This window comes from Nuphar pumila, chromosome 15 (genome assembly GCF_984573655.1).
Source record: "Nuphar pumila chromosome 15, dmNupPumi1.hap1.1, whole genome shotgun sequence".
NCBI lineage: Eukaryota > Viridiplantae > Streptophyta > Magnoliopsida > Nymphaeales > Nymphaeaceae > Nuphar > Nuphar pumila.
Window position 1 is genome coordinate 34,759,205 of NC_143263.1, and position 12,623 is coordinate 34,771,827.

The following is a 12,623-nucleotide window of genomic DNA, read 5'->3' on the forward strand; positions in this document are numbered from 1 at the left end:
AAACACATTTTTCTCTACATGCATCACATCCAAATTATGTCGTATCAATAGGGTCGGCCAATACGGTAGTTCCCAAAAAATAGATTTTTTCGTCCAATTGTGTTCCTTCTCAAATCCACGGAAGGGTGTAGGACTGCGGGCATCTGTTAATACATCTGGAAAGTATCGCAATCTTCTTAAAATCTCTATGCCAGACAATCTTAAGGATGGACCTTCCATTTCAGTTGTGCCTGCTGTAAATGCATTCTTTTGACGTCCAGTTCTGATAATCACTCACAAAACCCTTCCTGTATAGGTGATGTCTAACGCCATGAGGTTCTACAAATCGATTATTCTTACAAATCTTGCAGGGACACCTAATCCGACCTGTGGGATCTACCGTACTGACACTCGCCGTTGCAAATTCAATAAAACTATCGACACCATCCATATATTCATGCGATAACTCATTGTCCACTATCCTACGGTACATCCATTCACGGTTTGCAGTCATTCTGTCGTATGATGTTACGAATAGTATCCTAACGAATTAAGAAAAAAACAATCAGAATGCTACGATGAAGAAAATATCAAATTTATCATGCAATATACTATGTCAAACAATAACAAGAATTTTGATGCATGCATTGATAACTTAATATTTTCATGTGCAAACTATTAATGACATGATACAATCATTTGAAGCATGCTTTTATTATAAAATTTCACATGGAAGTCAAAATCAAATTGAAAGTAACTACATGCAAGCATGTATACAATTATATCAAACATTGCAATACATCATAATCATTCATATCAAATAAATGGCAAACATGTACCTGCAGCAAACACACTTCAATATCTCACTAACTACTACCATGCTTAGCATGGACTCCGTACTCCAAAAAATAAGAACACTTCCATATTTCTACATTAAAATCATGCTCAGCATGATCTCCGAACTCCAACAAAGCAGTCCTAGATATCAACAACTAAGTGAGTGTGTGAACAATAAAGTGCTGCATTCAATAAACTAAATAACATGTGATACGTTTGCATCACTTACTCACCACGGGTATTTACCCGATTTGCATTGTTTTTGTCATTTACTTACCACAGGTGGCCGAGCACGAGTTGGTTCTGTTGAAAAATCTGCACAAAAACAAAACAAATTAAGTAACAAACTAACTAATCATGAAACAAGATGAAACACTAACTAAAAAAATTAAAACAAATTAAAACAACTCTAACTAATTGAAAGAAGAGAAAAGAAAATTAGTATATATGTTAAGCCAAATCTAACTAGAAGATGCTAATTTAACAAACCAGCTATAATATGTTGAACCAGTCGACTAACATAAAGTCATAGACAATTTCTAATCTGAACTACTTAGCAAAGGAATAGTAAATCAATCAATTAGTTTACTAGAAAAGATGTGAACTCCGTTTAACCACCACTATTATAAAGAATTCAAATAGCCCTAATCTAACTAACTGATTGTGAGAACATTAAATACCAATCTATCTAAGAAAAATATAATTATAAAAGACTAATAGATTGAAATACTCTAACTAACCAGATTTCAAGAAAACAAATTGAAGTAAAACTAACTACCAGTAGACATTAACAAACTAACAAATTGATAAAAATTTATGAACTACTCTAACTAGAACAAACTAACAAATTGATAAAAATTTATGAAATACTCTAACTAACCACAGTTGATTAAATCTCAACCTAGCCAGTTGATTTCGATTTGAATTTTTTTTTTATAATTAATTTTTTTTTTTGAATTTTAAATCTCAACCTAGCCAGTTAAACCACCTGCCTTTCCGGCAGGGAAGGGGGTTAAACCCCCTGCCGGAAAGGCAGTTCCGGCATGGGGGGTTGACCCCCTGCCGTGCCTTTACGGCAGGGGGGGTCGACCCCCTGCGTTTTCGGCAGGGGGTCGACCCCCCATGCCTTTTCGGCAGGGGGTCGACCACCCCTGCCGGAAACGCAGGGGGTCGACCCCCCTGCCGGAAAGCACGGGGAGCGGCGGCTGGCGAGGTCGCCGGTGGCCGGCGCAGTCGACAACAGAGAGGGGGAGACCTGGAGCGAAGCTCGGGGGCCACTGGGTCGCCGGAACTCAGAGCGGAGGCGAAGAGGTGGTTGCAGGGAGGATCGTCGGTCGTCGGCGGCTGAGGACGCCGGTTGCGAGTCGCCGGCGAAGGGGAGACAACACCTCCCGGCAGCAGCCACAGGGAGGAACAGCAGGAAGGAGGAAGAGGTCGGCGGCGGGTCGCCGGTGCTCGGGGTCCCTGGCGCAGCCGCTAGCCAAGCAGGGAGGTCGGCAGCGAGGATCGTCGGCGAGGCGGCGGCGGCCGGACGGGCGGCGGGAGGGAGAAGGCGGCGGGCGGGAGCAATACAGCGAAACAGGAAAAAGAGAAAGAGGGATGGGATTAGGGATTTACGCGATATTTAGCGACGGCTTAGCGACGGAAACATTCCGTCGCTAAGCCGTCGCTAAATCAAAATACAAAAACCGCGACGGAATATATTTTGTCGCTACTCCGTCGCTAATTAGCGACGGATTAGCGACGACAGAGTTCCCTCTCTAAATCCATCGCTAAAATGGTGTTCTTGTAATAAAAAGTAGCGACAAAAAATTTAGTCGCTAATCCGTCGCTAAGTAGCGACAGATTAGCGATAAAATTTGTTTCCTCGCTAATCCGTCGTGAATTAGCGACATATTCTATCTCTAGCTAATCTGTCGCTAATTAGCGACGGAAAAAATCCGTCGCTAATTTCCGTCGCTAATTAACAATTTTCTTGTAGTGTACCTGGTATGGTCCGGGTCTGGTTCATATAGTTTTTATCGGGTTCGGTTATGCTTTCTCTTATAGTGGACCCGATTAGACCCAGGTTCGGACCCAATACCATACCAAAAAATTGGGTCCAAGTCTGGTTTCACCTAGGTCCGAACCAAACCCCCACCCATTGACACCCCTAGTGGTTGATGATTACGGTTTTTTTTACCTTAGATTATCTAAAAAAAAATATTCAAGTTTATCCTTGGTTTGTTTTCATAAATTTTGAAGTCAAATGAGATAGCTGAATAGTTAAGTGGTGCTATCATGATTAAAGGGTTTTGGGTTGAAATCCTGTTAGTGTACTAATTTAATTAATTCTAAGGGATATATATATATTTTTTTGTTTAGTTATGTAGAGAAACCCACAACCCTGTAACAGGGAGATCATAGATCGATCACCTTGACCCCACTACGCCAAACCCCTTTGGGTTGATTCCAAGCAAGATTAGTGTTCAAATCTTGTAAATGCCCGAACAAGGGTTTAGCTAAACTTGCTGTTGTAGGTCATAATAAATCCTGAAAAGATAAACCACTGGATTGGTTTTCCATCAGACTTTTTTTTTGTGAGAAAAGTTTTCCGTTGATTGTGAGTCATAACTTATTTGAATTTTCAGCTTCATTATCTAAAAGAATATATACCTATCTAAATTTTACCAATACCAATGAATCGACATGGGTTTGCCTAACCTTATTTTGCTAATTAAAAAAAAAAGGAAAAAATAATCCGCCAATCTTCCCTTAAAATTGTACGGTACTACTTACGCACGCTTTTAGGTGCACAAGTAACAAGGTGCCTAACAGATTTGTTAACAAAAACGGGCACACTGATTTCACAATCAGAAAATCGATATATTGCAAGCCTGAAATTGGTTATTTTTTAATAAATATCAAAAATATCAAAAATAAAATTTTAATACTATTTTAACGATTTTAATACATGTCAGATTGACACATAATAATTTATTGTTATTTTTGGGCTGATATGGAACGATTCACTCAAGTATCGGTATTGGCCGATACAACTGAATCGGTATCCAAACAATTCAGGGCCGATACCGATACTGACAACATCGATTGGTGATGAAAAAACAGTGTGTCAATGTTCCTATGGGCTATGGATAATGGTATTTTTTTTTCTCTTTCTATGGTTGATGGTATTTCTTTTTTATTTTCCTTTTCTTTTATTTAGTATTCCTTTCCAAACCAAAAGGGGAAGCCCCTGGTTTATTCGTTTTTTTTTTAATTGCAGATTGAAAATGAAAACTAAAAGATACCTCACTTGATTTGCTGCATTTATTCCTTTAATTTTGAAATAATCTACTTAGGGGTGTAACTGGGTCGGGTTCGAGTCTTATCAGTACCGATTTTGAATCGGGTCTAAAAGTAAAACTCAAACACGATTCAATTTAATTCGGGTTTGGTACAGCTGAAATTTGTGGACCCACATGGGTTAACAGGTTCAACTATGTATTGGGTAGGGTATAAACGGGTCAGGTCTTTAATAGGCCCATTTTGGTTCGGGTCTGGGTATGACTGAAAAAGGTAGACCCATATCGGTTAATGGGTTCAACTCTTATCAGGTTTGGGTTTCAGCTTGATATGATTGGCATTGTAGACTTAATTACCAGAATCAACTATTCATTAATAAGAGTATATTCTAACAAAATGAGAAGTTTATTAATTATTCTAAATAATACCAAAATTTAAATATAAAAAGAATATTTTCATACCAACCAATCATTTCAAGTTAAAATAAAATGACATTAATGATATATCATGTTCAAATGTATCAAATTCAATGAGTTCTTGAGTATTATTCTTTAACATTAGGCTTTCACTTCAACCCAACAATTACCAAGACTGAAGGGCAATAAGATGTATCTAAGAAAAATGAATTAAGTTTTGATTACTAAAAGTAAATGCATATTAATTCTACGTTTATCAACATCTTTAAATATTTAATTGATTATATAACATAATATTTACTCATTATTCTAGTTATTTTTTCGTACCCATTAATGATATATCATGTTCAAATGTATCAAATTCAATGAGTTCTTGAGTATTATTCTTTAACATTAGGCTTTCACTTCAACCCAACAATTACCAAGACTGAAGAGCAATAAGATGTATCTAAGAAAAATGAATTAAGTTTTGATTACTAAAAGTAAATGCATATTAATTCTACGTTTATCAACATCTTTAAATATTTAATTGATTATATAACATAATATTTACTCATTATTCTAGTTATTTTTTCGTACCTATTATAAAACGGGCTTGGGTATATAATCTGTTTGGATTCGGGTTGGTTATGGTATGAAGCTGGTTTGAGTTCGAGTACATAATCAGGTCCAGTCAGTTCAGTTTTATAACATGAGAAACCATTTGGGCATGTATAAAAAGTGGGTCGGTTCCAAATAGGTTCGGCTCTTTATTTGTAGTACCCAACACTTGACCTGTTTTCATTATGGGTCTATATTTTGGACCCGACCAGAACTCATGGGTCTACTAAAATCGGGTCGAGTTGGGTATAATCAGTTTGAAACATCGGATCAGGTTGGGTATAATCAGTTTGAAACATCGGTCAACCTGGGTATACCCGACCCAGTTACATCCCAAACCCCACTGCTGCCCCCACCCATAGTGACAAATATTGCGAGAAATTACCTGAAAGTTAAAAACGATAATTTCTCATGATATATTCAAAATATCATGATTTTTTTTAGCAAAACATAAATATCATGATTTAAACACAATATTTACGTTTCAAACAGCTATTTATCGTGAAAAAATCATGTAGTTTTTATTTTTAAATAATTTTTATTTATGTTTTCATATAAATTTTTTTATATTTTAAATTTATTTTTATAGCTGAAATTTTGTCAAAAAAATAAGATATTTAAAAAAAAATCAAAATCTTGTAAGATTTCAACTGCCGAAAAAAGTACTCTCTCTCTCTCTCTCTCTCTCTCTCTCTCTCTCTCTGGGCGCAAATAAATGGGTTTTTTGGGGGGCTAGGCCAAAGGAAAACCTTCATCACTGGGCATACATTGGCAGACTTTAGTTGGTGAAACCTTTAAGGTTCCCTTACCAAAGAGTATAGTCAACTTCCACCTTAAAGCAAGGAACACTTGTCATGGGTTTTAAACTTGCAATGTTCCTATCAACTCAATGACGTTCGTGAACTAATAATTATTTTGAATCAAGCCATAACAGAATGAAAAACACAAATGATATACTTTATGATGCAAGAACGAAGCAGAAGACTATTCATTTAAATCTAATTTAGTTTAGGGTTTTTATTTAGATTTTTTTTAGAATTGATTTTTTTTTATGTAATGGATCTATCTCAGATATATCATAGACCTAGGGTTTATCATGTTTTCCTATAAATACTCATTATAGGGATTTCTGATAGGAAAGAGAGTTGATGGATAAAAAAAATTTATTTTTTATTAAATTTATGCAAAAAAAAAAATTAGTATTTTCTTTTTTTATTTTTGTGTATGTGTATAAGAATAGAAATCGAGCCCTCTCAATTTCGAAGCAGGTTATATGTCCCCCCCCGAACAGGGCCGGTAGTTCCATCTCATGTTCGAGGGTTCCCAAAGAGCACCACATATTTAAGCTTGTGCATTTCGTATCCCCATGTTTGTCAACATTAATTAGCATTGGAGTTTGATGCGATTGCAAAGACTTAAGTACCCTCTCCTCCATTGTTGCCAAAAAAAATATCGATTCTAGAAAATGAGTTATTGTAAAGACTTAAGTGCCCCGAAGATGATTATTTAAGACCTAGTCTCTACACTGCAGGATTATCCGAGAAAGAAATTTCTCCTGCAGGAGGCCATGAACATCAACCCTCTCACTATCTCTCCCTTCTCTTTCTGCTTCTGTGCACATCTAGCAGAAGATTCTGCATTGCTCCATCAAGCACCGACTGACCTGCACATTGACTGTTGTGGAGCATGATTTAAAGTTTTTACCCTTACAGGAGGAGGGTTTGGGGGCTCCTCCCAGCGTGGGTAGCATCATTCAACTTGAAGAGTTATAGAGTCTAATTCAGAGTTTTTACCCTTACAAAAGGAGGGTCTGAGGGCTCCTCCCAGCATGGGTAGCATCATTCAACTTGATGAGTTGTGGAGCTTGATTTAGAGTTTTTGCCCTTATAGGAGAAGGATTTGGGGGCTCCTCTCAGCGTGGATAACATCGTTCAACTTGATTCGTTGTGGAGCCTGATTCAGAGTTTTTGCCCTTACAGGTGGGGGGTTTGGGCGCTCCTCCCAGCGTGGGCAGTATCGTTCAACTTGATTCATTGTGGAGCCTGATTTAGAGTTTTTGCCCTTACAGGAGGGGGGTCCGGGGGCTCCCCCCCCGGCACGGGTCCTGGGTGTCGTGGTCAAAAAATGCACAGGGTGTCGTGGTGAGAAAGACATATGTTTGTTTCAAACAAGGTTGGAAGAAATCAATGAAAAATCTAACAAGGAGCATGCCAGAATCAAGATGTGGATGTCAAGCGAGAATGGTGTTGTGCAACTCAAATAACACAGAATAATAGGGGTCTGGTTTTTAGTTAAAATGGGGAATTAAACGACAATAGAAATCGTTGAAAATTTACAAGAATAAACTAGACTCAATAATGAAGACACCACTTTTTATGGATTTGAAATATGACATCGGGTTAGAGAGATATGGCCCTGACAGGTTGGTCCTAATTCATGCCGGAAGAGCCCCCAGACCCCCCTCCTGTAAGGGAAAAAACTCTAAATCAAGCTCCACAACTCATCAAGTTGAATGATGTTGCCCACGCTGAAAGGAGCCCCCAAACCCCCTCCTGTAAGAGCAAAAACTATGAATCAGGCTCCACAACTCATCAAGTTGAATGATGCTACAGTCAGTGTACATGTCAATCAGTGTTTGATGGAGAAATGTAGGATCGTCTGTTGGATGTGCACAGAAGTAAAGAGAGAAGGGAGAGAGAGTGAGAGGGTTGATGTTTATGGCCTTCTCCAGGGGGAACTCTTTGCCTCCCTTGATTTTTTCTCTAGAGAGAGAGAGAGTTTCACAGTGTTTTACGGAAAAGGAAGAAGAAGAAGATGACGATGAAAAGTTCAAACGGACATTTTTGATGGCTCAGGTTTGTTTCGTCGAATGACCATCGGATCGTCGGCTCGGCTCACCATCGTTTCGCCGGATCACTATCGGCGAAACGATTAAGGTTCGTTTTGTTGTGTAGACTTTGATGAGTCAACATCATCATCGAATTTCTGGATGGAGGACATGTTTGTCTTTTTTTTGAGCTGTTTGTTTTTCTTTTTTTGAATAAAGGGCATTTTTGTTATTTTCTCAAACCATCGCTTTATGAGAAGAATAACAAGAAAGGGTACTTAAGTCTTTGCAACCACACCAGACTCCAATGCTAAGTGATGTCAACATACACGGGAATACGAGCCTCATGTGCTTGTATACGTGGTGCTCATTCAAACCCCCGAACACAGACGTGGGATTCTGTGAATCATGGGGGGGGAGAACATACACCACCCTCCCTCTCAATTTTACATCAATTTAGTATCTTGTTGATTTCAAGAAGTGTCATATGTTCAACTCGGGAAGCAACATTGGATACATGTCAAAAACATGACATTAACATGCAAGGTACGATTGTTCTACACATGAGGTGATTCATAGCTCCCTGCTCAAACTCATCATCGGCCAACCAAATAGAGGTCTACCATCCGCTTTTCCGTCTCCCTACTCATGATCACTGACATTGTCTTCTTCCTTGCCCCATCGACTATCAGCCTACTACAGCCCGACACAACCACCATCATCACCCTTATCGTCTTCCTATTCTTGTCCACCCACCAGGCCAGATCCCAGGTGGTACATTACAGCAAGGATGGCTGCCACCATGAGACTACCACAGGCTGAACCAGAGATTAGGACCTTTCCTTTTGTCGCCCCTCACCCTTCCATCTCTTCTTTTTTCTTGTTTTTCTCTCTCCCGACCACCCATAGTGGGTTGCAAGCTGGCGGAGAACTGATTGGGTGGTGGCCGCTGGTCACCTCATGTCGACGGAGTACAGGGCCATTGGCCAGTGGTTCTGCCACTGGCTCCCCAACATAGGCTGGTGAGGGAGGGTGTCCAAACCCTAACCCCACCTATCCTTATCCCTCCCCTGTGCCCTCTTCATTTCATCTAGCCAGCAGCCACAAGGGTCAGGTCGCTGCCGGCTTATGGTCGTGGACCACATCTGACCGACGACAAGCTTGGCCGGTTGCTATCTCACCACCTAATGCCCCTCCACCCACACCTCCTGACTCTCTCGGTCTTCCTTCTTTCCACCAAAATTTGACAGAGATCGGGGCTTCCGCCAGTCGGGGTCTGACTGGCGACCTGTTGCTAGCCATGCCCAGCAGCAGGACCCCCACTTGCCGGTGGGAGAGCCCCCACAGACTGCTGGTCTGGTGGTGGTGGGTGGTTCTCCCCCCAACCCTTGCCCTATTCTCTCTCAACCCATCGTGGATGGTGGGTTGTTTGAGTGAATCAGTTCTTATATGAACTAGTTCGTTTCATTGAACCCTCCATTCACTCCCTTTTTTCAAGTTGTTCTGAAACTGGTTCATACTTTCAGAACCGGTTTCAAGTTCCTTTAACCTATTTAAACTCTTGCTTGGTTCCTAATCCTGACTCAACCCTAAACCCTCTAAACCCGACCCAATTGCCTCCAAATGACTACCAAAACTATATGGGTCGAGCCTATGACTTATATTTCAGTTCTATCTCAATACCAATTTTTTGATCCACCTAACCCATATTTGTACCCAAATAGGTTCATTAATTTGATTATAATTAGGAAACTCTCATCTATAAAAAGATGAGAGATCTAGGAGGTTATTCAGTTTTTAGAAGAGATAAATCTTAGTTAATTTCCTTTTAGTTTTTAGTTATTTTAATTTCTCATTATTTTTTATTTTTTCAGCTTTCTTAGATAATTAGTAGAGATAATCATAGTTTGGTAGCTTTTTCGTAATTAAGGTGACGAATTTACATTAGTTGGCATTAAAGCAAGATCTTCTCCTCGTTTTGATCGATGAACAATCTTGTTTGGTTTCAGATTCGACAAGCAAATTCTGGGGTGTGATGTTGATCAAAAACATGGTTTACAACTCCTCAATTATCTACTCAAATCAGGGGCAGCCTTGACAGTTTGTTAGTAAAGTCATGTGGTCATCCAAATCTACGATGCATTAACTCACGTCGACCACTGTCTACTACGGTGACCCATCTTACTCCATGATAGAGTATCGTGAGCGAATCTATTCTGAAGTTGCAATGCTTGTTCCTACTCAGCATGAGGTTGCCATTGCTCGGGGCACTATCGTCGGCCAGCATATCGTCAACAATTGGCCGCTTGCTAGGTATGACCGATCTAATCCCCTTGGTTAGACCACCATCCACCATTATCTCCTCAACCCTCACCCCCCTCTTCAGTTATCCCCTCTTACCCTCATAAAAATCCAGCAGGACAGGGTCATTACCGTCTACCATAACATGGCTGGCGACTGGATGCTGACCAAGGATGGCTGACAGGACCCTGGCCACCTACCCTTTCCTCCTCTTTTTCTTCTTCCCCACCACCTTCGCTCCCTCCTCTTTCTCCAACCCTACCTTCTTATTCCCCTCTTCTTTCCAGCAACCACTACCACCTGATCGGTGGCATTTCTGGCTGCCGACGGGGAGGCCACCTGGTCCCTTTTTTTCTTCCCCGACTCCTCCCTATTTTGCCCTTTTTTCTTCTCATGAACAAACCGGACCACCAGCCATTGGTGGCCTAAACACCGACCGGGAAAAGTCGAAGAGCTTCAGTCAGCCTCCCCTAGCTGGCGACTACCATGGCTGCCGGCAGCCGACAGCTAGCCCTACCGGTGACCTACCATAGATGGTGGGAGAGGGAGGGTTTTCTAACCCTAAGTCACTCCCATTGGATGTTCCCCATCGTGAGAGAGCCACTCATGGGTGAGTGGGAACCAGTTTAATACAGAACCAGTTCTCATCACCTGAATCACCCCCACCGCTTCATATGACAGAGGTGAAAACTGATTATGTTAGATAGAACCGGTTCTCAACCCAATATCACGTCCAAGCTATTATTTCAAACTCTATAAATCCATACCAATATTACTCAGGACCCCAAATATCCCAACTAACCCATGATCCAAATTTTAACCAAACCCAAACCTTTTACCCAAATCTATTGGATCAAGACGACCTTATTCAAGAACCCAAAACAAGTACACATCCTAGAATACAAATATCCACCAAAAACTGCAGAGCAATGACTAAAGCATTGGATTCCTGTTGAATATGGTAATGAATTGGATATTCCAAAGTTCACATGCCACCATGATCTAAATGCATTCTTTGATTAGATTCAAGCAATGAATCAAACTTTCAAGGACAACCAGATCTCAGAGCATCAAAAAGTCCTCTTAACTACTCTTGTATTTCGTGAGCTTACTAGATGGCAGTGGATGAACATACAATTCAACCGTGAGAGCATAGCTAGGAATGAACCGGGATCTAAAATCAATCAAGTTGAAGCATTTGAAGCCAGTTAGGTTCGCAGATCAACTACCCCTCACTTTTGGCTCAAAAGATACCCAAATCTAGTTAGATAATATTTTGTTAAAGTCTACCCCAAATGAGCCTTCATTTAAATCCATTCAAGACCTACCCGAGTCTCTAATCCAATTAAAGGTGATTTAGATTCAAAATTTCTTGATGGATCCAAACTTATTTTAGTGGATCTGCTTGAACCCAACTTAGGCCCCAAAGATCTAACCTTAAGCCTATTTGACCCAATCCAGAGTGACCTTCTGCAAACCCTATCCATACCCAAATATATTCAAAATCTAAACCCTAATAACTAGATACAAGATTGTTCTATATCCATATTCCACAACCCAACCCCATTTAAGACCTTGAACTTGCTTAAACTGAATCAGTATGGGCTTTACCAAATAGCTATGGATGAGGTTCCTTGAGAGTGGATTAAAATTTTGTCTTAACAATATGCTCTAGATCAGTTTGACATATTTTCGTTTGGAGGCATCTCACGTGACTTTCACTACAAGAAAATTGTTAATTAGCGACGGAAATTAGCGACGGATTTTTCCCGTCGCTACTTAGCGACAGAATAGCTAGAGATAGAATCTGTCGCTAATTTGCGACGGATTAGCGAGGAAACGACTTTTATCGCTAATCTGTCGCTACTTAGCGACGGATTAGCGACTGCATGTTTTTGTCGCTACTTTTGATTACAAGAACACCATTTTAGCGACGGATTTAGAGAGGGAACTCTGTCGTCGCTAATCCGTCGCTAATTAGCGACGGAGTAGCGACAGAATATATTCCGTCGCTTTTTTGGTATTTGGGTTTCGCGACGGCTTAGCGACGGAATTTTTCCGTTGCTAAGCCGTCGCTAAATGTCGCGTAAATCCCTAATCCCATCCCTCTTTCTCTTTTCCCTGTTTCGCTGTATTGCTCCCTCCCGCCGCCCATCGGCTCTCGCCACCGTCCGGCCACCGCCGCTCGCCAGCCGCCGCTCCCCGTCCACCGCTCGCCAGCCGGCGCTCGCCAGCTGCCGCTCCCCGTCAACCTCCCGCCACCGTCCGGCGAAGCGCAGGTAATATTCTTCTTCTTCTTCTTCTTCTTCTTCTTCTTCTTCTTCTTCTTCTAAACGCAGGGGGTACGCCCCTTCCCTGCCGGAAACGGAGGGGGTTTA